The 25063-nt window shown below is 51.2% G+C and overlaps 1 pseudogene; it reads right to left on the reverse strand.

Moving 5' to 3' along the window:
* Window positions 1–5149: 5149 nt before the first annotated feature.
* LOC135889179 (hydroperoxide isomerase ALOXE3-like) overlaps window positions 5150–25063 on the reverse strand; it is a 33692-nt pseudogene continuing 13778 nt past the window's right edge.

Here is a 25063-nt window from a genome sequence, read left to right on the forward strand (position 1 = left end):
GGGGGCGGGCCTGGGGCAGAGCTGGGGGTTGAGCACGCCCCGGCACATTGGAAAGTCGGCACCTGTGGTTACACTAACCTAATTCTGCAGCCACTCGGATCAAAAATGTGCAACAGTGTGAACCTAGCACTAGTGGTGCAGCACCAATGTCTGACATGGGCCCAGAGCGGGAGAACCCACCTAGCCCTGAGGTGGCTTGGGCTCGATGCACAGGGACTTCCTGTGTGACCCAGGGGAAATCACTCAGCCGGGGGCTGGGTAGGTCTGTTCCCCGGAGGGTAGGTCTGTTCCCCGGAGGGGTCACCCCACGTAGATTGGGCTGGTAGGATTTTAAGACCAAAAGGGACAATTATGAGCCCCTAGTCTGACCTGCCTAACCCAGTGATCCCTGAATGGAGGCCAACAACCTCTGGAGGGGCTAGAACAGGGGTCGGCAACCTTTCAGAAGTGGTGGGCCGAGTCATCATTTATTCACGCTAATGTAAGGTTTCGCGTGCCAGTCATACATTTTAACGTTATTAGAAGGTCTCTTTCTAGAAGTCTATAATATAGAACTAAACTATTGTTGTATGTACAGTAAATACGGTTTTTAAAATGTTTAAGAAGCTTCATTTAAAATTAAATTAAAATGCAGAGCCCCCGGGACCGGTGGCCAGGACCCGGGCAGTGTGAGTGCCACTGAAAATCAGCTCGCGTGCCGCCTTTGGCATGCGTGCCATAGGTTGCCTACCCCTGGGCTAGAACCAGATGCACAATCCTGGGTAAAGGTCTTCAGGGTCCATTAGTGAATTATCCACCCTGCTAAACCTGGGCACTTTACTTCCAGTTTAGAGTCAATGGGGCCAGATCCCGACTGGTGTCAATGGGCGTCTCTCCATTGGAGTCAATGGGGCCAGATCCCAGCTGGTGTCAATGGAGTGACACTGATTTCCCTTGCCATGGAGACACCCTCTGGACCAGTGCAGAGATCCACCCACCAAATCAGCTGAGCTTCCCAGGAGCCAAAGAGGGGTGGGCACCTGCAAAGCAGCATATTTCAGGGCTATTCAAACCCAGCTCCCCCCAACTCTCTCCTACCTGCCCGCTGTTGACAGCGGCATGCCGGGCCGAGCTGCAGTAAATGATCATGGTGAGGAACTTGATAAGCTCAGCTCTGGTCTGCAATGTGGAGGGGACACCTGATGGGTGCAGAAAATGACACAGGCAGTGAGTTAACACCAAGAGTCACCTCTGCCCTGGGGAACCACACCCACACCCACACCCACCCACACAAAATATCCCTCCCAGGGGGAGTGAGGCAAATAATGGAGTTTTTGGTTCTTTGACAATACTGCCAGGGCGGGGGAGGGGGGATTTATTTCAGGTCTACCTAAAACTGACATTTGTCATGAATTGAACTGTCAAAAAAATGTGTTTAGATTTCAAACTTGTTTTTTCAGTTTTATTAACTTATCTAAAATGAAGGGAAATTGCTAAACAAAAAGTTGTTTCAGACGGAAAAATCCAAACGTTTAATTTTAAAAATGTCAAAGCAATTTGGGATTTATTTTTTCTAGTGAAATAATTCGGTGAAATTTACACAGATCCGTGAAATATTTTGGTGTCACCAGATCTGCATTTTTTTGGCACACAGCTCCATGCCCACAACTCAGCAGAGAGCAGTGGGGTCGCTAGGACAGTAAAACTGGGTGGCCCCAGCTTTCGGGTGGGTGGGCAATGAGGTGGGTAGGGGTGAGGGGCAGGAGGGAGGGGGATGGGGGCTTTGGGGAGGAGGCCAAGAAGGATCGGGGGTGCAGAAGAGAGCCAGTGTTCTGAGGAGGGGCAGGAGGGATGGGGGCTCTGGGGAGGGGGGCAGGAAGGATCGGAAGTGCAGAAGGGAGCCGGTGCCCTGAGGCGGGGGGCAGGAGGGATGGGGGCTCTGGGGAGGGGAGCAGGAAGGCTTGGGGGTGCAGAAGGGAGCCGGTGCCCCGAGGAGGGGGGCAGGAGGGATGAGGGCTCTGAGGAGGGGGGCAGGAGGGATGGGGATGGGGACTCTGGGAAGGGGGGGCAGGAAGGATCGGGGATGCAGCAGGAATCCAGTGCCCTGAGGAGGGGGGCAGGAGGGATGGGGGTTCTGGGGAGGGGGGCAGGAAGGATCAGAGGTGCGGGAGGGATCCGGTGTCCTGAGGAGGGGCAGGAGGAATGGGGGCTCTGGGGAGTGAGGCAGGAAGGATCGGGGGTGCAGAAGGGATCCGGTGCCCTGAGGAGGGGCAGGAGGGATGGGGATGGGGGCTCACGGGAGGGGGGCAGGAAGGCTCAGGGGTGCAGGAAGGATCTGGTGCCCTGAGGAGGGGGAGAGGGAGGGGGCTCTGAGGAGGGGGGCAGGAAGGCTCAGGGGTGCAGGAGGGATCCGGTGCCCTGAGGAGGGGGAGAGGGAGGGGGGCTCTGGGGAGGGGGCAGGAAGGATCGGAAGTGCAGAAGGGAGCCGGTGCCCTGAGGAGGGGGACGGGAGGGGGGCAGGAAGGCTCGAGGGTGCAGAAGGGATCCAGTGCTCTGAGGACGGGGACAGGAGGGATGAGGGCTCTGAGGAGGGGGGCAGGAAGGCTTGGGGTGCAAAAGGGATCCGGTGCCCTGAGGAGGGGGGCAGGAGGGAGGGGGTCTCTGGGGAGGGGGGCAGGAGGGAGGGGGATGGGGACTCTGGGAAGGGGGGACAGGAAGGATCAGGGGTGCAGAAGGGATCCGGTGCCCTGAGGAGGGGCAGGAGGGATGGGGATGGGGGTTCTGGGGAGGGAGGCAGGAAGGATCGGGGGTACAGGAGGGATCCGGTGCCCTGAGGAGGGGGGGAGGGAGGGGGGCTCTGAGGAGGGGGGCAGACTGACTGGAGGGTGAGTAGGGATTTTTGAAGAGAAAATACAATGGTTCAAGGGAGAACACTAGATTTGTTTATAGGTAAGCTGATGACTCAAGGGTTTGCTTTAGACTAGACAATAGGAGCTGATCACTCTTGGCTATGGGCGGTGTTCCTTCCAGGGAGCTCCCAATGCAACTAGGCTGCTTCAGTATTTTGGATATCAATCAAATATATCAGAGGGATAAATACCAGGGAGGGAGAGGGATTATTTAAGCTCAGTACCAATGTGGACACAAGAACAAATGGATATAAACTGGACATTAGGAAGTTTAGACTTGAAATTAGACGAAGGTTTCTAACCATTCGAGGAGTGAAGTTCTGGAACAGCCTTCCAAGGAGAGCAGTGGGGGCAAAAGACATATCTGGCTTCAAGACAAAGCTTGATAAGTTTATGGAGGGGATGGTATGATGGGATAGCCTCATTTTGGCAATTAATTGATCTTTGATTATTAGCAGGTAATTAGGCCCAATGGTCTGTGATGGGATGTTAGATGGGGTGGGATCTGAGTTACTACAGAGAATTCTTTCCTGGGTGCTGGCTGGTGAGTCTTGCCCACATGCTCAGGGTTTAACTGATCGCCATATTTGGGGTCGGGAAGGAATTTTCCTCCAGGGAAGATTGGCAGAAGCCCTGGAGGTTTTTTGCCTTCCTCTGCAGCGTGGGGCACGGGTCACTTGCTGGAGGATTCACTGCACCTTGAAGTCTTTAAACCAGGATTTGAGGACTTCAATAACTCAGGCATAGGTTAGGGGTTTGTTCCAGGAGTGGGTGGGTGAGATTCTGTGGCCTGCATTGTGCAGGAGGTCAGACTAGATAATCATAATGGTCCCTTCTGACCTTAAAGTCTATGAGTCATTACTAGAATTGGTCATAACTGCTGAGCTGGGTGTGTGCAGGCGTAGGTTTATTAGCATCTGGAGCAGAGATTCCCATGATGTAGTGCTTCCCTGCTTTTTCTGGTCCCAGAGTTCAGTGTGGTTCTCTGTTCTCCATTCTATATGTAAATTGAGATGTCTTCCTGTCCCATCTTTCATGCAGATGAGGCTAGGGGAGTTGTCTCTGCTCTCCATTCTGTATACTAATGGAGATGTCTTAATCTTGTCATCCTTGTCAGGAGGGGTCTAGGTGTGTCTCCCAACACCCTTCACTGCTCTCCTCAAGTTTTTTCCTCTGATGGGTTTTGGTTTAAGCAGAGGCTGGGGGGTGTCTTTCATGAGTCAGGCTGGATACTGCACCCTGGTTCCCCAGGAACACAGAGCTGACTGGTATCATGGCACTCTCAGTTGGGTCCCGCCAGAACCAGCATTGTTACACCCAGTAAAAGAAAAAAGGTTCTTCCAATCCGATACAAGTCAGATCTTACCCACAAATCACGCTGTTGGCAATCCTTTAGAATCTAAAATCTAACGGTTTATTCATAAAAAGAAAAAGATAGAGATGAGAGCTAGAATTGGTTAAATAGAATCAATTACATCCACTAATGGCAAAGTTCTTGGTTCAGGCTTGTAGCAGCGATGGAATAAGCTGCAGGTTCAAATCAAGTCTCTGGAATACATCCCCCGCTGGGATGGGTCAGTCAGTCCTTTGTTCAGAGCTTCAGTCTGTAGCAAAGTCCCTCCAGAGGCAGGAATCAAGACTGAAGATAAGATGGAGGAGATGCAGCAGCCTGTTATAGTCTTTGCCCATGGAAGAACACCTTTTGTTTTTACTGTGGAAAATCACAGCAGCAAGATGGAGTCTGGAGTCACATGGGCAAGTTGCCATTGTTTACCTGTTAGTTTGAACGTTCCCAGGTGAGCTCAGATGTGGATTGGCATCTCCCAAAGTCCATTGTCCATTTAATGTTTTTTGATTGGGCACTTCCTGAGAATAGTCCCTTCTCAAGAAGCTGACCAAATGCTTAATTGAGGCTACTTAGAATCAAAACACATTGAGATACAAGCACAGAGCCAATATTCATAACTTCAACTACAAAAACGATACACACATCCAGATAGCATAATCATACCCAGCAAATCATAACCTTTCCATAGACACCTTACACAACAACCTTTGTACAATATTTGCTGCAAATATATAACAGTGGTTGCAACAATGATCTATACGGTCACATGTTGTCAATAACATCACATCCCACTAGACAGAATCAGCCATTCAGAGTGGAACCAGGCTGTGGTTTATTGCTCCTGGGACAGGATCGCAGGGACAGCATAGCCAGTGGCCGCAGGGGGCCTGTCCCTGGGGCTCGTCGGTCGGGCTCAGATGGACGTGCTGTTCTCGATATGGTGGGGATCCAGGTAGTGGTAGGGGATGGGCAGGGATTTGTTCCTCTCTTGGATCTCCTGGGAGATCTGGGCCAGGCGCCCCTGGAAGGCTGCAATCAGCTGCTTGGGCTCCTCCTCCGTGAAGTGCTCGTCAGGGTACGTGCCCAGGAGTCTCTGCAAGGGAATGGGAGAGTGGTGAGGGACAGCACGGAAGGGCTGCCTCGCCCAGCGCTGAGATGCAGCCACCTCTGGGGTGGGGCAGTGGTTACACACGGATCCCTCACATGCCCTGGAGCATGAGGCAGTTGTTTAACAGCTGTGTAGCAACACTGGGAAGAGTTCAGGCCAGGGAGGGAAGGAGAATCCTGCGGCCGGTTGAAACAACACAGTGGAATTTATGGGTGTTTGAATAGAATCCCCCAAAGTGCAGCTGGGCCGGGACACCTGGGTTCATGCCGCGGCTCATGTGAGACATCAGCGGGTCCTTTATTGTTACCACAAAGGGGGGAAGAACACAACTGAACAGCTCATTAAAGAGACACCCCCAGCCAAAGCCCAGTGCCCCCTAGCGCCACCCTGGGGCCAGCCCTGCCAGCCAGGGGAGAGCGCCCCCTCTTGAGACACCCCCCGCTCCCTGCCCCACAGAGCCCCCTAGTGCTGCCCTGGGGCCAGCCCTGCCTGCCAGGGGAGAGTGCCCCCGCTGTCCCGCTCCCTGCCCCACAGCATCCCCTAGCACTGCCCTGGGACCAACCCTGCCAGCCAGGGGAGAGTGCCCCTTGCTGCCCCCACCCTGGTGCCTGCCCCACAGCGCCCCCTAGCTCCCATGTCCTCACCGAATCCACCGGCTCGCAGCAGAGGACCCAAAGGGTGAGGACGATGTGGCTGGTGCTGTTGACTTCCGGGATGGTGTCCAGGTAGCTCTCCAGGGAGGTGGTGCCCTTGGCCTGGGGTGGGGGGTTCCTCATGGTGGCCGGGAAGTTGGGCATCCAGGCACCATGGTCGTACTGCGGCCCAGAAAGACCCCTGCAGTTAGAGCAGCCAGGGACCTCCCCAGCCCAGCTGGGCACCCCCCATCCCAGACGGGGACCAGCCTAGCCCAGCTGGGGATCCCCCCCGGCCCAGCCAGGGATCCCCTCCTCACCTCGCCCAGGGGGCACCAGCATAGGGAAGGTCTGGCTCAGCCAAGAGACCTGGGCACCCGGGGCTTGGTCAGAGTCTCACCCATGGGCAACGGTTAGGAAAGTCAAGGCGGGGGTTGGGGGTGCTGAGCACAGCAGTGGGGGAGGGTCTTGGGGGACTGGAGCAGGGTCCTGATGTGTCTGGGGTCTCACTGGGGTTGGGTGCTGGGTGGGGGATTGACTGCTAGAGCAGGGTCCTGGGGATTGAGGTGTCAGTGGGGTGGGGTACAGGGTGGGGATGTCGGTGGCAGGATCCCAGGGCCCCATGTTGGGTGCGGGGATGTCAGTGGCTGGACCCCAGGGTGCTGTGGGGTCAGACTGGGGGTGTCAGTGGCTAGACCCCAGGGCCCCATGTGGAGGGTGCAGGGTGGGGGTGTCAGTGGCTGGACACCAGGGCCCCATGTAGGGGGGTGCAGGGTGGAGGTATCAGTGGCCGGACCCCAGGGCCCCGTCGGGGGCAGGGAATGGGGCCCCAAGCGCCTACCTGCCCGTTGTTGAGGGCGGCGTGCTGGGCCGAGCAGCAGTACATCCACATAGTCAGGTACTTGATGAGCTCAGAGATGCTTTGCAGGGATGAGGGGAAGCCTGCGGGATGGAGAATGGCATCACTGACCCAGCCCGGCTGTGGTCCCCTCCGCGGCCTTGGGGCTGGGACCGATAGAGCTGGGTTTGATGCCTCCCTCTGCCGGATCCTCCCCTGGGGAGTCACTCCCCTGCTCCGGGCTTCAGCTCCACCACACGCCTGCTCCCTGCCCTGCCAGTTCCTACGGCGGGGATGTTCCCAGTCACCCCACGGCCCCGTCCCACCACCATGACCCAGGCCACCCTGTCCCTGTGGGGTCAGAGACCTTGCTCCCCATCCGGGGGTCATGATCCCTGCCTGCAGGGCCACTTGATATGAGCTGGGGTCTGGCCCCATTGACTCCAATGGAGAGACGCCCATTGACACCAGCTGGGATCTGGCCCCATTGACTCCAATGGAGAGACACCCACTGACACCAGCCAGGATCTGGCTGGTAGTCATTTGGCCTCCTGAGACATGCAGTCCAGAGACGCCCCCCAGCCACCCCTGCATGGAGCCCGGTGACTAGCGCCTGCAGATCTCTGGGTTCACATGACCCTTACTGGATGCCTCGTTCCCCAGGAAGCCTTCACGGAAGATCTCGTCTGCCCAGGCCTGCAGCTCGCAGTCGACCAGGACGTGGGCGTCGCTGCGGTAATAGTGTCTGACGATGCCGGAGATGAAGCTGGAAACAGCAGAGATGTGTCATCTTGGTGGGTCAATGCAGGCCTCATCGCTCCCCAGTCGGCCGGCATCAGTCAGCCAGTGACCGCAAACAGCCAAGTGGTACCACGCACCCTTGCCTGTACCTAGTGTCCCCTCCACTTTGCCCTTTCTTAGCTGTGGGAGCATGGCCTGGTGGCTAAGCCTCTGGCCTGACCTCCAGGTGATCCTGGAGCTCGTCTACAGCAGAGTTGAAGTTTTCATTTCAAATTGGACTTGCTCTTGTTGAAGTTAACACGTTAAACAAGAGTTGCCATTGACACAAAACGTCTTGGCTTGACTGAAATCAAGTGTTTCCATTCATCCCCAATGAGACCTTTTCCTGGAATTTGGTTTTGGGCAAAATTCCCAAAAGTTTGACTTTTCCTCTCCCTTTTTCTGTATTTACAAGTTTTCATTCATTTTTCCAAAGCTAACTGTAGCGGGGTGGACACCCGCTCCTGCCCTGAGGGGTTGGAAAAGCCCTGCAGAGGGCTGGGGCTGGGCAAGGTAAAACCCCGGCTGATTGGGGGAAGTGGCTGCAGCTGGGCCACACCCTAATCAGAGCCCAGATAGCCTGTATAAAGAGGCTGGGAGCCAGGAGCTCAGCAGTCTCTCTTTGCCTTCAGAGAGAGAAGGGCCTGCCTGCAGGGAGCTAGACACAGGGTACCTGAGTGGTGCAGGGTTGGGGAAAGGCTGAGGAGCTCCAGCCTGGAAAGCCCCAGGCTGTGGCCTAATATTAGGCCAAGGGGTACCGGGGGTTGCAGAGGGCAGCCCAGGGCTAGTCCAAGGCAGCAGGTCCAAACCCCCCTTGCCAGTGATGAGTGGCCTATACTGCAGTCTGCCCCAGGGAGTGGGGGCTAGTTGGTGACTGGCAGTGGCCTAGTGCTGAGGCAAGGTGGGGATAGTGGGTGGGGGTTCCCCAGGGAGGGGAGACCCAGATCTGTGGGGTACTGCCAGGGGGCAGCATCCCAGTAATAGGGGCACTGGGTCCTGGGAGGGACACAGGTGCCAGAATAGGACAGGCGGATCACCGGCCTGCAGAGGGCGCTTGAGAGGCTGGTGAGCTAATTCCCTGGACGACCAGAAGGAGGCGCCGCAGGGGTGAGTCTGGACACCTCTTACACTAACCAATCAACCACACAAAGTAAGTAACGGGGGTTCGGATAAAGGCAGCGAAGGGGATGTGACAAATCTGGGTGTATATTGATCATAGACCTCTAATAAGTCGTCCCAAATTGCTTTGAATTTTTCATGCATTCCCTTTCTCCGGAATGCCAGCCATTCGTTAGTTGTGTGATCAGCCAGATCACCAAGCCAGGCATCAATATTTGATGGGGGTTGACTTTTCCATTGTGGTAGGGTTAATTTTTTAGTGCCCAAATCTGCCCGGTGGCACCACGCCGCCTTGTTACCAGGGAACCTCCAGGTATCAGGAATAGAATCTGTGACACACTGTACCTCAAAATAGCTCCCTGTAAAACCCATATGCATCATTCATATATAGTTGTGATATTTCATACAAAGCATGCCATGTACGATATCATACGAAAGGTCATGATCTGCTGAAACCCCTTGTTCTTTCCAAATATGGGTATCATTAGTGTGTATGAAGTTATGAGAATTTGCTGTGTGGTTGTTACTGAAATATGCTATAAATTTGCTAGTGACATTCAAAGAACTTCCTCCCAGCCCACCCAGGAGGGTGTTCACAGACCATTAATAAGCAGGGAAGTTGTAATCAAGGGATTTACAATTCAATGAGGGCTGCCCAAGCACCACACAATGGGGACTGCTCCCCTCTCTGACCCATTTGCACAAGACCCACCAAGGGGATTGCTCAACCCAGTGACTCAGCAAAGCCCATCAGGGCATGTCTGGGCAAGTCTTTTCTAGGCACATGGACTGAGGGTATAAAATAAGGGACAGTGGCATCATTCCTTGGCCTGTCTCCTCCTTCACCTACGCTGGAAGCAACAAGAATGCTGAGAAGATGAAAACTTTAACTGAGGAGGCTGGTCCCAGGCTTCAGGGAGAAGCCTGTGTGTTAAGAACTGTAAAATCCAGTGGGATGAGAAAATTATTTGATCTAAATGCTGCCTAGGTAATAAGGCTTAAGATTCAGACACTGCGCTTACCTTTTATTTTCTTTGGTAACTATCTCTAACCTCTTATGCCTACCACGTATAATCACTAAAAAACTATCTTTCTGTAGTTAATAAACCTGTTTTATATTTTACCTAAAACAATTTGGTTTGGTTGAAGTGCTCAGGAAATCTCAGCTCAGGTACAAAGACCTCTCCACATTGAGGGAGGGACGGACTGGGTAATAAACTGAAACTGGCCAGGCTTCTGATTAGGGCAAGATGGTATAGTTCTGGTGTGCAAGGCTGGCGAGAATTGGCTGGTGCCCTTCTCTGTGTGATTCATGAGTGGCTCAAGGAGTATTCATGCAATCTAGCTGGGGGGGCGGTGTCTTTGGAAAAAGTGCCTTTTGGGGAATTACCATTTTTTTTAAAACTAGAATTCTTTGTGGCAGGAAAGCCGTGTTTCCAAGCAACTCTGAGATGGTGGGAATTTTCCACATGCCATCTGCGTCCTTGCCACCCTCTGCCCCGGCTCCTGCTCCTTACCTCTCAGTGGCTGACCAGATCTTCAGCCCATCATCCCTGTAGTAGTAATTGGGAATGCAGTCAACCCCACGCTCTTGGATGTCATCAGGGAAGCAGAGGGAGGCATAGGTCAGGCCGGACATGCCCTTGGCCATCAGCACTTTGGTCCCCTCGAGCCCCGAGCCTATGGCCTGGGAAGGGACCAGAGACAGATCCTTCAACCTCTGAGCCACCGGGCTGGGGGGCAGGTTAGAATGAAATACCGCTGAGATCTATTTCAGGGCAACCCAACAACCGACAATATGCCCTGTGACAAATGTACCTCCCCAATATTTCGCTTTGTTTTGTACCCCAAAAGTGACTGATCACTCGCAACCCCCGGTGTTTGACCAACAAGTTCTTAGAAACCTCCAAGGATGGAGATTCCACAGCCTCTCTTGCATGCCTGCCCCAGAGTTAACTATCTTTAGAGAGAGAGAGCTTTTCCTAATATCTAACCTAAATCTCCCTTGTTGCAGATTAAGCCCATTACTTCTTGTCCTGCCTTCAGCAGGACCAGAGAACAATTGATCACCATCCTCTTTGTAACAGTCCTCACCATACTTGAAGACTATCAGATCCCCCCTCTTGGTCTTCTTCTCTCAGGACTAAATGTGCCCAGGGTTTTTTTAACCTGGCCTCATAGATCAGGGTTTCTAAACCTTTTGTCATGTTTGTTGCTCTTTTCTGGACTCTCTCCAATTTGGTCTCATCTTTCCTAAAGTGTGACGCCCCTCCCTCCCCCCTTCTCCATCTGAGGTCAGACAATGACCTCCTGGGTTTTACACATGACACTCCCGTTAATACAGCCTAGAATTATATTAGCCTTTTTCCCAACTGGGTTCCATTGTTGTTTTATATTCCATTGTTGTCTTATATTCCACTATAACTCCCAGATCCTTTTGAGCAGTACGACACCCCCCCCCCCCCCCCAGCAGCCAGTTATGTCCCACTGTGCAGGTGGGCATTGGATTTTTCCTTCCTCAATGGCGCACTTTGCACTTGTCTTCATTGAATTTCAGCTTGTCGATTTCAGCCCAATTTTCTGAGCTGTCATAGTTGCTTTGAGTTCTAATCCTGCCCATTGAAGTACTTGCAACTCATCCTGGCTTGGTGTCAGCATAAATTTTATCAACAAACTCTCCACTTTTTTTGTGAACAGGGGCTGCTAACAGGGAGTTTCGCAAGGGAGTTTAGAAGGGGAGCAGGAAGGGAGCGCGGGTCCCTTGCTGGTTCTATCTTATACCCTTTATTCCCCTTAAAACCTAGAAACCAAACTACATTCAAAACTTCTTGCTTTAAACAACCCCTTCATTAACTAGGAGACAATGCAGGCAGAAGCCCAGCTGCAGAGTGGGGGCTATCCAGTTTATTGCACTGAGTGCAGCATGTATGATTACCTGCCCTGTGGGCAGGTGGCGTATGTGTGCATTCGGTGCAAGGAGCTCCTGGCCCTCAGAGACCACGTATGGGCTTTGGAGGCCAGGGTGGCGGAACTGGAGGAGCTAAGGGAGGCAGAGAGGTATGTTGATGAGGCTTTCCGGGACACTGTAGAATTGTGCCACCGCTGGTCAGACAGCCCCTGCGCTGTTGAGGAGGATGAAAGGCCCAGGGAAGCAGAGCAGTCAACGAGAGCAGAGGGAAACCTTCCCATAGTTGGGACCCTCCTTCCAGATGGTGCTGGGGTTGCCTCTTGCACTGAGGTTACCTCTCCGGGGGAGGGAACTCCAGTTGCTAAGAAAAGGCAGGTATTAGTATTGGGAGATTCGATCATTAGAAACGTAGATAGCTGGGTTTGTGATGACCGGGAGAACCGTATGGTGACTTGCCTGCCTGGTGCGAAGGTTGCGGATCTCTCGAGGCATCTCGACAGACTTATGTGTAGTGCTGGGGAGGAGCCGGTGGTCGTGGTACATGTAGGTACCAATGACATAGGGAAGGGTAGGAGAGAGGTCCTGGAGGCCAAATTTAGGCTGCTAGGGAAGAGACTGAAATCCAGGAGCTCTATGGTGGCATTCTCAGAAATGCTCCCAGTTCCACGCGCAGGGCCAGGTAGGCAGGCAGAGCTTCAGAGTCTCAATGCGTGGATGAGACGATGGTGTAGAGAGGAGGGGTTTACTTTCATTAGGAACTGGGGAAACTTTTGGGATGGGGGAGCCTATACAGGAAGGATGGGCTCCTCCTAAACCAAAGTGGAACCAGACTGCTGGCACTAAACATTAAAAAGGTCGCAGAGCAGTTTTTAAACTAGGAGATGGGGGGGGGAAAGCCGACTGCTGCAGAGGAGCATGTGGATCGGACAGAGACTTCTCTTAGGGGAGAGTCTAATGATAGAGAATCTCCAGGTTCTAGTCAGGAGCAGAGGATGGAGGAGGATAATGTAAGGGCCAGATCAGATGAGAAACATTCACATAAAAAAAGAATCTAACACATCAGAAAAGGGCAGGCAAATAAACAGTGACAAGTTTTTAAAGTGCTTGTACACAAATGCTAGACGTCTAAATAATAAGATGGGTGAACTAGAGTGCCTCATGTTAAAGGAGGATATTGATATAATAGGCATCGCAGAAACCTGGTGGAGTGAGGACAGTCAATGGGACACAATCATTCCGGGGTACAAAATATATCGGAAGGACAGAACAGGTTGTGCAGGGAGGGGGGAGGGAGGGAGTGGCACTATATGTGAAAGAAAATGTACAATCAAATGAAGTAAAAATCTTAAGCAAATCCTCATGTTCCATAGAATCTCTATGGATAGAAATTTCATGCTCTAATAAGAATATAACATTAGGGATCTATTATCGACCACCTGACCAGGACGGTGATAGTGATGATGAAATGCTAAGGGAAATTAGAGAGACTATCAAAATTAATTGAAATCCCCCACTATTATTGAGTTCTTATCCCCATATTGACTGGGAACATTTCACTTCAGGACAAAATGCAGAGATAAAATTTCTTGATACTTTAAATGACTGCTTCATGGAGCAGCTGGTACGGGAACCCACAAGGGGAGAGGCAACTCTAAATTTAGTCCTGAGTGGAGCGCAGGAGCTGGTCCAAGAGGTAATTATAGCAGGACCACTTGGAAATAGTGACCATAATACAATAGCATTCAACATCCCTGTGGTGGGAAGAACATCTCAACAGCCCAACACTGGCATTTAATTTCAAAAGGGGGAACTATGCAAAAATGAGGGGGTTAGTTAGACAAAAGTTAAAAGGTACAGTGACTAAAGTGAAATCCCTGCAAGCTGCATGGGTGCTTTTTAAAGACACCATAATAGAGGCCCAACTTCAATGTATACCCCAAATTAAGAAACCCAGTAAAAACTAAAAAAGAGCCACCGTGGCTTAACAACCATGTAAAAGAAGCAGTGAGAGATAAAGACTTCCTTTAAAAAGTGGAAGTCAAATCCTAGTGAGGCAAATAGAAAGGAACATAAACACTGCCAAATTAAGTGCAAGAATATAATAAGAAAAGCCAAAGAGGAGTTCGAAGAACGGCTAGCCAAAAACTCCAAAGGTAATAAAACACATTTTGTTAAGTACATCAGAAGCAGGAAGCCTGCTAAACAACCAGTGGGGCCCCTTGATGATCGAGATACAAAAGGAACGCTTAAAGACGATAAAGTCATTGCGGAGAAACTAAATGGATACTTTGCTTCAGTCTTCATGGCTGAGGATGTTAGGGAGATTCCCAAACTTGAGCTGGCTTTTGTAGGTGACAAATCTGAGGAACTGTCACGGATTGAAGTGTCATGAGAGGAGGTTTTGGAATTAATTGATAAACTCAACATTAACAAGTCACCGGGACCAGATGGCATTCACCCAAGAGTTCTGAAAGAACTCAAATGTGAAGTTGCGGAACTGTTAACTAAGGTTTGTAACCTGTCCTTTAAATCAGCTTCTGTACCCAATGACTGGAAGTTAGCTAATGTAACGCCAATATTCAAAAAGGGCTCTAGGGGTGATCCCGGCAATTACAGACCGGTAAGTCTAACGTCGGTACCGGGCAAATTAGTCGAAACAATAGTTAAGAATAAAATTGTCCGACACATAGAAAAACATAAACTGTTGAGCAATAGTCAACATGGTTTCTGTAAAGGGAAATCGTGTCTTACTAATCTATTAGAATTCTTTGAAGGGGTCAACAAACATGTGGACAAGGGGATCCAGTGGACATAGTGTACTTAGATTTCCAGAAAGCCTTTGACAAGGTCCCTCACCAAAGGCTCTTATGTAAATTAAGCTGCCATGGGATAAAAGGGAAGGTCCTTTCATGGATTGAGAACTGGTTAAAAGACAGGGAACAAAGGGTAGGAATTAATGGTAAATTCTCAGAATGGAGAGGGGTAACTAGTGGTGTTCCCCAAGGGTCAGTCCTCGGACCGATCCTATTCAACTTATTCATAAATGATCTGGAGAAAGGGGTAAACAGTGAGGTGGCAAAGTTTGCAGATGACACTAAACTGCTAAAGATAGTTAAGACCAAAGCAGACCGTGAAGAACTTCAAAAAATCTCACAAAACTAAGTGATTGGGCAACAAAATGGCAAATGAAATTTAATGTGGATAAATATAAAGTAATGCACATTGGAAAAAATAACCCCAACTATACATACAATATGATGGGGGGCTAATTTAGCTACAACAAGTCAGGAAAAAGATCTTGGAGTCATCGTGGATAGTTCTCTGAAAATGTCCACTCAGTGTGCAGAGGCGGTCAAAAAAGCAAACAGGATGTTAGGAATCATTAAAAAGGGGATAGAGAATAAGACTGAGAATATATTATTGCCCTTATATAAATCGATGGTACGCCCTCATCTCGAATACTGCATACAGATGTGGTCTCCTCATCTCAAAAAAGATATACTGGCACTAGAAAAGGTTCAGAAAAGGGCAACTAAAATGATTAAGGGTTTGGAACGGGTCCCATATGAGGAGAGATTAAAGAGGCTAGGACTCTTCATCTTGGAAAAGAGGAGACTAAGGGGGGATATGATAGAGGTATATAAAATTGAGTGATGTGGAGAAAGTAGATAAGGAAAAGTTATTTACTTATTCCCATAATACAAGAACTAGGGGTCATCAAATGAAATTAATAGGCAGCAGGTTTAAAACAAATAAAAGGAAGTTCTTCTTCACGCAACGCACAGTCAACTTGTGGAACTCCTTACCTGAGGAGGTTGTGAAGGCTAGGACTATAACAGAGTTTAAAAGAGAACTGGATAAATTCATGGTGGTTAAGTCCATTAATGGCTATTAGCCAGGGCGGGTAAGGAATGGTGTCCCTAGCCTCTGTCTGTCAGAGGGTGGAGATGGATGGCAGGAGAGAGATCACTTGATCATTGCCTGTTAGGTTCACTCCCTTTGGGGCATCTGGCATTGGCCACTGTCGGTAGACAGGATACTGGGCTAGATGGACCTTTGGTCTGACCCGGTACAGCCTTTCTTATGTTCTCTCCATTATCCAAGTCATTCATGACAATATTGTGACTGAGAGACTGCCGAGACTCAAGCCCTCGGATTGCTACCCCTTCCTGCTTCTCCACGTGGGCACCAATGATACTGCCAAGAATGACCTTGAGCGGATCACTGCAGACTACATGGCTCTGGGAAGAAGGATAAAGGCGTTTGAGGCGCAAGTGGTGTTCTCGTCCATCCTCCCTGTGCAAGGAAAAGGCCTGGGTAGAGACCGTCGAATCGTGGAAGTCAACGAATGGCTACGCAGGTGGTGTCGGAGAGAAGGCTTTGGATTCTTCGACCATGGGATAGTGTCCTCCAAGAAGGAGGAGTGCTAGGCAGAGACGGGGTCCACCTAACGAAGAGAGGGAAGAGCATCTTCGCCAGCAGGCTGGCTAACCTAGTGAGGAGGGCTTTAAACTAGGTTCACCGGGGGAAGGAGACCAAAGCCCTGAGGTAAGTGGGGAAATGGGATCCTGTGAGGAAGCACAAGCAGGAGAGAGCAAGAGGGGAGGACTCCTGTCTCATACTGAGAAAGAGGGACGATCGATGAGTTATCTTAAGTGCCTATACACAAATGCAAGAAGCCTGGGAAACAAGCAGGGAGAACTGGAAGTCCTGGCACAGTCAGGGAACTATGATGCGATTGGAATAACAGAGACTTGGTGGGATAACTCACATGACTGGAGTACTGTCATGGATGGATATAAACTGTTCAGGAAGGACAGGCAGGGCAGAAAAGGTGGGGGAGTTGCATTGTATGTAAGAGAGGAGTATGACTGCTCAGAGCTCCGGTATGAAACTGCAGAAAAACCTGAGAGTCTCTGGATAAAGTTGAGAAGTGTGAGCAACAAAGGTGATGTCGTGGTCGGAGTCTGCTATAGACCACCAGACCAGGGGGATGAGGTGGATGAGGCTTTCTTCTGGCAACTAGCAGAAGTTGCTAGATTGCAGGCCCTGGTTCTCATGGGAGACTTTAATCATCCTGATATCTGCTGGGAGAGCAATACAGCGGTGTACAGACAGTCCAGGAAGTTTTTGGAAAGTGTAGGGGACAATTTCCTGGTGCAAGTGCTGGAGGAACCAACTAGGGGCAGAGCTTTTCTTGACCTGCTGCTCACAAACAGGGAAGAATTAGTAGGGGAAGCAAAAGTGGATGGGAACCTGGGAGGCAGTGACCATGAGATAGTCGAGTTCAGGATCCTGACACAAGGAAGAAAGGAGAGCAGCAGAATACGGACCCTGGATTTCAGAAAAGCAGACTTTGACTACCTCGGGGAACTGATGGGCAGGATCCCCTGGGAGAATAACATGAAGGGCAAAGGGGTCCAGGAGAGCTGGCTGTATTTTAAAGAATCCTTATTGCGGTTGCAGGAACAAACCATCCCGATGTGTAGAAAGAATAGTAAATATGGCAGGCGACCAGCTTGGCTAAACAGTGAAATCCTTGCTGATCTTAAACACAAAAAAGAAGCTTACAAGAAGTGGAAGATTGGACAAATGACCATGGAGGAGTATAAAAATATTGCTCAGGCATGCAGGAGTGAAATCAGGAAGGCCAAATCACACTTGGAGTTGCAGCTAGCAAGAGATGTTAAGAGTAACAAGAAGGGTTTCTTCAGGTATGTTAGCAACAAGAAGAAAGTCAAGGGAAGTGTGGGCCCCTTACTGAATGAGGGAGGCAACCTAGTGACCGAGGATGTGGAAAAAGCTAATGTACTCAATGATTTTTTTGCCTCTGTCTTCACGAACAAGGCCAGCTCCCAGACTACTGCACTGGGCAGCACAGCATGGGGAGGAGGTGACCAGCTCTCTGTGGAGAAAGAAGTGGTTCGGGACTATTTAGAAAAACTGGACGTGCACAAGTCCATGGGGCCAGATGCGCTGCATCCGAGGGTGCTAAAGGAGTTGGCAGATGAGATTGCAGAGCCATTAGCCGTTATTTTTGAAAACTCATGGCGATCGGGGGAGGTCCTGGATGACTGGAAAAAGGCTAATGTAGTGCCCATCTTTAAAAAAGGGAAGAAGGAGGATCCGGAGAACTACAGGCCAGTCAGCCTCACCTCAGTCCCTGGAAAAATCATGGAGCAGGTCCTCAAGGAATCAATTATGAAACACTTAGAGGAGAGGAAAGTGATCAGGAACAGTCAGCATGGATTCACCAAGGGGAAGTCGTGCCTGACTAACCTGATTGCCTTCTATGAGGAGATAACTGGCTCTGTGGATGAGGGGAAAGCAGTGGATGTGTTATTCCTTGACTTTAGCCAAGCTTTTGATACGGTCTCCCACAGTATTCTTGCCGCCAAGATAACGAAGTATGGGTAGGGTGACCAGATGTCCCGATATTATCGGGACAGTCCTGATTTTAGGGGACTTGTCCCGCATCCCGACCTTACATTGGTCGGGATGTCTGGTCACCCTATATGAGGGAGACCTCGGCAAGCCGGCGCCACTGGCGCCACTCACCTTTCCTCCCCTGGGGCAGCGCGCAGCTGAGCTCCCGGCGCGGCGGAGCCAGCCCACGGGGCCCCCCGCCTGGCCGGCAGGAGCCTGCAGAGCACAGCCCTGCCCCTGCCCCGGCACACGGAGGCAGGGAGGTCTCACTCCCCTGCGTGCTGCAGTGGGGCGGGGCCTGTGGACTCCGGCAGCAGGCAGTGGTCACTGGGCAGAGAGCCCAGCTCCCCGCCATGACCCGACCCTAGGAAGGAGCCAGAGGGACTGGGAGGGACCTGCCTGCTGGATGCTTCCTGGGAGCCGCTCCAGGTAAGCACTGCTGGGCTCACCTGGCCCCCTGGCAGGTTCCCCTCAGACCCACTGCCCTCAGCCCCCACCCTGACCCTGTTCCCTCTGCCTCCCCCACAGTCCCTCCCCTCCCCCCGATCATCTCACCCGACCCACTGCCTTCAGCCCCCACCCTGACCCTGTTCCCTCAGCCTCCCCCGCAGTGTCCCCCTTGTGCCCCCATCCTCAATCCACTGCCCTCAGTCCCTGCCCCTGTTCCCTCTGCCTCCCCCACAGTCCCTGCACCCCCCCCCCATCATCTCACCCTGCATGGATGTGGAAATCTGTCCCGGATTCCAGGCTGTCGTTAGCCCCTGGGGCAAAAGATCAGCAGAGGTTTCCAAAGGGAAGTTTGCAGCCTTTGCTCAGACCCAAACATTTTCACTTAAAAAATAATAATAATAAATACCCAAACCCATCCTGGCACCCATCTGCTCTGTCCAGATTTGCTGTTATCCCTGTTGAGGCCAAAGTGGTTTGAAAAATTAAAAATCCTTGACACCATTGTGTTGCTTCCCCCTGTGTTGCTCGTTAGTCTGATGGACCTGCTGATAATGAATAAAGATGAATGCCCTGGGAGCAATGTGTCAGGCAGACAGTTTGTGACGTATGAATGCTGAAGCCCTCACAAAATGCAGAGGCTTTTCTTAACCTGAGCACTGAAAAAGAGCCAGATACCCTGCATGGGTTTGACAGTGACAAGAGCCTAGCGACTGACCAGAGCAGCGCCAGGTTTGAAGTGACGAGGAGGGTCTGTGTCATGAAGTCTGCATTTCCACTGAGGACTCTTCCATTGCCAGGGTAGCGCTGGCGCACGTCTGCCGCCCGGCACAGCAATGCTGAGAGGTGCCAGTGTAGACTCGACCCACTGCCCTCAGCCCCCACCCTGACCCTGTTCCCTCAGCCTCCCCCGCAGTTCCCCCTGTACCTCCCACCCCAAACCCACTGCCCTCAGTCCCTGCCCCCATTCCAACAGCCTCCCCCACAGTCCCCCTGCTCCCCCCAACCCACTGCCCTCAGCCTTGCCCTACCCCAAATCTCTTCTTCAGCCTCTCCCGTCATCCCACCCCCATCCCTCCCCCTGCTGTCCCACCCCCTCAACTTCCCCCCCATTCCAGTCCTGCTCCCCTCTGTCTCATCCCCCTCCAGACCCTGTCCCTCTCCCCAGCCCAGCCCCGTTGTCTCCCCCGCCCCGCCCCACTCTACACAGCTCTCTCTACCCTGTCCCATTCATGCTCCCCTCAGCCCCTACCCTACTCCCCCCATCCCACTCCTGTCCCATCCCCCTCAGCCCCCCCGACTCTCCCAGTCCTGTCCCCCTCAGTTCCTCCACCCTGCTTCCCCTGGTCCATCCCCACACACCCACTGACATCCTCAACCTCCCTCCCCCCAATCCCACTGCCTGGACTCACCCCCGTCCCACTCAGGACATGCAGGAAAAAGAAGCAATGGGCTTAAATTGTAGCAAGGGAGAGTTAGGTTAGACATTAGGAAAAACTGCTTAACTTAAAGGTAGTTAAGCACTGGACAAATTACCTAGAGCGGTTATGGAATAGCAGTCATTGGAGTTTTTAAGAGGTTAGACAAACACCTGTCAAGGATGGTCTAGTGTTATTACTCAGTCCTGCCTCAGTGCAGGGGTTTGACTAGATGACCTGTTGATGTCCCTTCCAGTCCTACATTGCTGTGATTCACACTGAATTGCCTTGTGCCACTGTCTAGTAGTAGTGGCACACAGTTCTCTGACATGCAGGTTTATAAAATTGTAGTTAATATACAGTTTAGAGTATAGCAATTTTAAAGCTCTGCATGTTCAGACCAACTGAGCTGAAAATTGTGATCTATAGTATTCAAAACTATTAAGATGTGGGCTGAAATAAAATCAGCATGAATTGCTCAAAAATATCAATGGACTCAGCATTGCACTGCTATATATTGTAAAACATTACAGTGAAATCTTGCAAGTATTACATAGCACGCCGCCTTGCCCAAGTGGTAACTAAGCATAACATCTTCCTGTTTCAACATTCTTAACTTGTATCCCATAGCTCCTAGAAGTTTTTTCAAACACTGAATACTGCTAAGTTATGAGTTTTAACAGGTTTTTTTTTCTTTTAAACCACAGCACTGAATGTTATTCTAAAATTGTTTTCCAAATATTCTTAAACTCCCAGTTTATCCCCTGCTGATGTTCATTGTGAAAAGTATTGCAGGTCTAATAATAATATTTGGCACTTTTGTAATTCACTGTCCAACCTGTGTTTTGTGCCCTCTGGTGGATTTTTAGAGGATAACTGTATAGCTACCAGCTAAGGGAGTTATAGCTTGAACTCAAGTAGTAGAAGCTCATGCTTTTAAGTCTGGATGGCTCAGGTTCAGTCTTTGGTGACTAGCTATGATGGAGGTTGCTACACTTATAATCCCTTTAATCAGAGGTTCTGAATGTGCTTTGTTGTAGGCAGAGCTAGCCTATAGTTAAGCAACCGAAAATTTAGAATGGGAAGTGTTGAAATGTTGGGAAGCCTTATAATTTTGCCAGTCTGGAACGAACATCCCATCTGAGGGATGGGGGCGGGGAGAGAGGAGAGTGAGACAGGACCAGGAAACTGGGATAAGGAATCCAGAGCAGTAGTGGGGGGCAGTTGAAATCAGATGAGGAGCTGGGGCGGGTTAGACAGCAATAGGATAGACATAGACTGGAGGGGACAGGAAGAAGGGTCTTTGACTACTAGAGACCACTCCATTCAGGAGCCTGGGATAGACCCAGGATTCCTGAGTTTCACAGTTCCTCTTCTGTCAGCAGATATCTGTGAAACCCAGTGGCAAAAAAAGTGTCTCATCCCCCTATAGAGCTGATCTATCACAAAGAGGATGACAACCTACTGCCTCTGCCATCACTTACTCCATTAGCTCAAGTTGCAGACGTCTGTGCAGTGGATCTAAAGGTTCATCGGCAGGGTTGGAGCCATGCGAGTTTCACGATGATGCCACATGCCAGAATTTCTGGGGCAGTTCAGTTTTGATTTTTACAAAAAAACCTGGGGAAATGCATACAGAAATAGGGTGACCAGATGCCTAAATAGGGGAATCTCAAGCAGGAGTAGAGAGGTTATTTTATCTCTGTATTTGGCACTGGTGCAACCACTGCTGGAATACTGTGTCCAGTTCTGGTGTGCACAATTTAAGAAGGATATTGATAAATTGGAGAGTGTTCAGAGAAGAGTCACAAGACTGATTAAAGGATTATAAAACATGCCTTATAGTGATCGACTCAAGGACCTCAATCTATTTAGCTTAACAAAAAGAAGGTTAAGAAGTGACTTGGTTATAGACTGTAAGTATCTACATGGGGAACAAATAGTTAATAATGGGCACTTCAGTCTAGCAGAGAAAGGTAGAGCATGAGCCAACAGTTGGAAGTTGCAGCTAGACAAATTCAGACTGGATATAAGGCATACCTTTTCAATGGTAAGAGTAATTAACGATTAACAATATACTAAGGGTCATGGTGTTTTTCTAGAAGCTTTTTCTAAAAGCTATCCTCTAGGAATTATTTTGGGAAAGTTCTATGTCTGTGCTATACAGGCGGTGAGACCAGGTGATCACTAGATCCCTTCTGGCTTTATAATCTCAGAACTAGGTACATCAATTCACATGCAAAATTCTCATTGAATTCAATAGGTGTCCTTGCCCTGTGGCTTGTGGTGCGGGCTGCAGCAGGGGCCGTACAACCCCTCTCGCAGCTTCCTAGGGCCCCCTCTCGCAGCTTCCTAGGGCCCCCTCTCATGGCTCTGTGCACCTGTCTGTCATTGTCGTCCTCTCCCCTCCCCCGGCCCCGCTTGCCCAATGTGTCCTGATATTTCACTCTTGCGATCTGGTCACCCTAAGTATGGGCTGGATGAATGGACTGTAAGGTGAATAGAAAGCTGGCTAGATCATTGGGCTCAACGGGTAGTGATCAATGGCTCCATGTCTAGTTGGCAGCCGGTTTCAAGCGGAGTGCCCCAAGGGTCGGTCCTGGGGCCGGTTTTGTTTAATATTTTTATTAATGATCTGGAGGATGGTGTGGACTGCACTCTCAGCAAGTTTGCAGATGACACTAAACTGGGAGGCGTGGTAGATAAACTAGAGGGTAGGGATCGGATACAGAGGGACCTAGACAAATTAGAGGATTGGGCCAAAAGAAACCTGATGAGGTTCAACAAGGACAAGTGCAGAGTCCTGCACTTAAGACGGAAGAATCCCATGCACTGCTACAGACTAGGGACCGAATGGCTAGGTAGCAGTTCTGCAGAAAAGGACCTAGGGGTCACTGTGGACGAGAAGCTGGACATGAGTCAACAGTGTGCCCTTGTTGCCAAGAAGGCTAACAGCATTTTGGGCTGTATAAGTAGGGGCACTGCCAGCAGATCGAGGAACGTGATCGTTCTCCTCTATTTGACATTGGTGAGGCCTCATCTGGAGTACTGTGTCCAGTTTTGGGCCCCACACTACAAGAAGGATGTGGAAAAATTGGAAAGTCCAGCAGAGGGCAACAAAAATGATTAGGGGTCTGGAGCACATGACTTATGAGGAGAGGCTGAGGGAACTGGGATTGTTTAGTCTCCAGAAGAGAAGAATGAGGGGGGATTTGATAGCTGCTTTCAACTACCTGAGGGGGGGTTCCAAAGAGGATGGAGCTCGGCTGTTCTCAGTGGTGGCAGATGACAGAACAAGGAACAATGGTCTCAAGTTGCAGTGGGGGAGGTCTAGGTTGGATATTAGGAAACACTATTTCACTAGGAGGGTGGTGAAGCACTGGAATGTGTTACCTAGGGAGGTGGTGGAGTCTCCTTCCTTGGAGGTTTTTAAGGCCCAGCTTGACAAAGCCCTGGCTGGGATGATTTAGTTGGGAATTGGTCCTGCTTTGAGCAGGGGGTTGGACTACATGACCTCCTGAGGTCCCTTCCAACCCTGATATTCTATGATTGAATAGTGCCGAACCAGGCCTTACCTCTTGTGGGACCCTCACTAGATTCACCCTCCCTATTTGACAGCGGAGCATTCAGAACCACTCTTGGCATCTAGTCTTTCAACCACCCATAGTAATTCCGTCCAGCCCAAATTTCCCTCGTTTGCACGTGGGATCTGTCAAAAGACTAAAATCAAGATATATCACGTCTACTGCTTCTCCCCAGCCACTAGGCCAGCAACGCTGTCCAAGAAGGAAATTAGGTTGGCTTGGCATGATTTGTTCTTGACAAATCCATGCAGGCCATTCCTTCTAACCCTATGATTCTCTGGGCACATATTGATTGTTTAATAATTTGATCCAGTATCTTCCAGTTAGACCGACTGGTTTGTAATTCCCTGGGTCCTCTTTGTTCTTCTTTTCAAAGACAGATGCCGTGTTTGCCCTTCTCCAGCCCGCTGGGACCTCACCCGTCCTCCAGGAGTTCTCGAAGTTAATTGCTAACAGTACTGACGAGCTGCAAGCAGAAGCTGCGTCCGCAGAGCCGTACGGTGCAAACACCGGGACCAACTGAGATGGAGGCTGGCCCGAAGGACCTGCTCTCCGGGAGGTTCCCGATGCGGTTTTCACAGAGACAATACGGGAAGAGAGCTTCGGGGTTCCAGGTGAGGCCAGTACCTCGGGCGACAGGTGCATTTTACTCCCAAGTACGTGGCTCTGGGAGGGGAGTGGGGGCTGATGGGTTAGAGCAGGGGGGGCAGGGAGCCAGGACTCCAGGGTTCTGTCCCCAGCTATGGGAGGGGAGCAGGGTCCAATGCCCCTGACCATGGCATCCTCTTACCCTTTCGATGATCCCTCCGCGTCCAAGTAGCAGGGTCCTGCCCACAACGTTGATGTGCAGCGTGTAGCGGGTGTGGGGCAGCAGCAGCTGGGGGGGAAGAGACACAGGGGTGGGGGAGGGCAAGCAGACAGCACCCCCACCCCTGCATGTATCGGGGGGGAGGGGCAAGGACCCAGACGCGGATCCTCCGAGAAGCCAGTGGCGGCTCCTTCTTTCCCGTCATTCATGAGATCAGGAAGGTGCTGGACCACGATGGGTAGAACGTGGCCAGCGTGGGGCACACGCACCCCACCGGGCACACGCAGGTGCGGCTGGGCACAGGTGGGTGCTGGCAGCGGGGCCTGTCTGGCACGCTTCCCCTGCTGGGCTCTTCTCTCCCACAAATCTGGGCACAGCTGGCTCGGGGTGGGGGAGGCCTGGCCCCCCTCTTACCTTGAAGAGCGGGTGGCACATGGGCAGCTGGCGCAGGGTGGCCAGGGCAAAGGCCTCGTCGATCAGGTGGGTGAGCAGCAGGTGGCTGACGGCCTCGTGCACCAGGAACTCGGCGTAGTGCACCCAGGTCTTGGCTAGGATCCAGTCCCACTCGGAGTCGCTGGGCAGGAAGATGGGGCTGTCGGGGCCTGGGCACTGGCTGAGCTGCGGGAGGCAAGGGAGAGACACAGGAGGGCTGGGGGAATGGTTTGGCACAAACCAGGTGTGTGAATCCTGCTGTTTCCCCCAGGGGAGCCGAGGGGCTGGGACCCGGCTGCCAGGATGAGGGGACATGACGGTGCTGCA

This window comes from Emys orbicularis, chromosome 15, assembly GCF_028017835.1.
Source record: "Emys orbicularis isolate rEmyOrb1 chromosome 15, rEmyOrb1.hap1, whole genome shotgun sequence".
Classification (NCBI taxonomy): Eukaryota; Metazoa; Chordata; order Testudines; family Emydidae; genus Emys; species Emys orbicularis.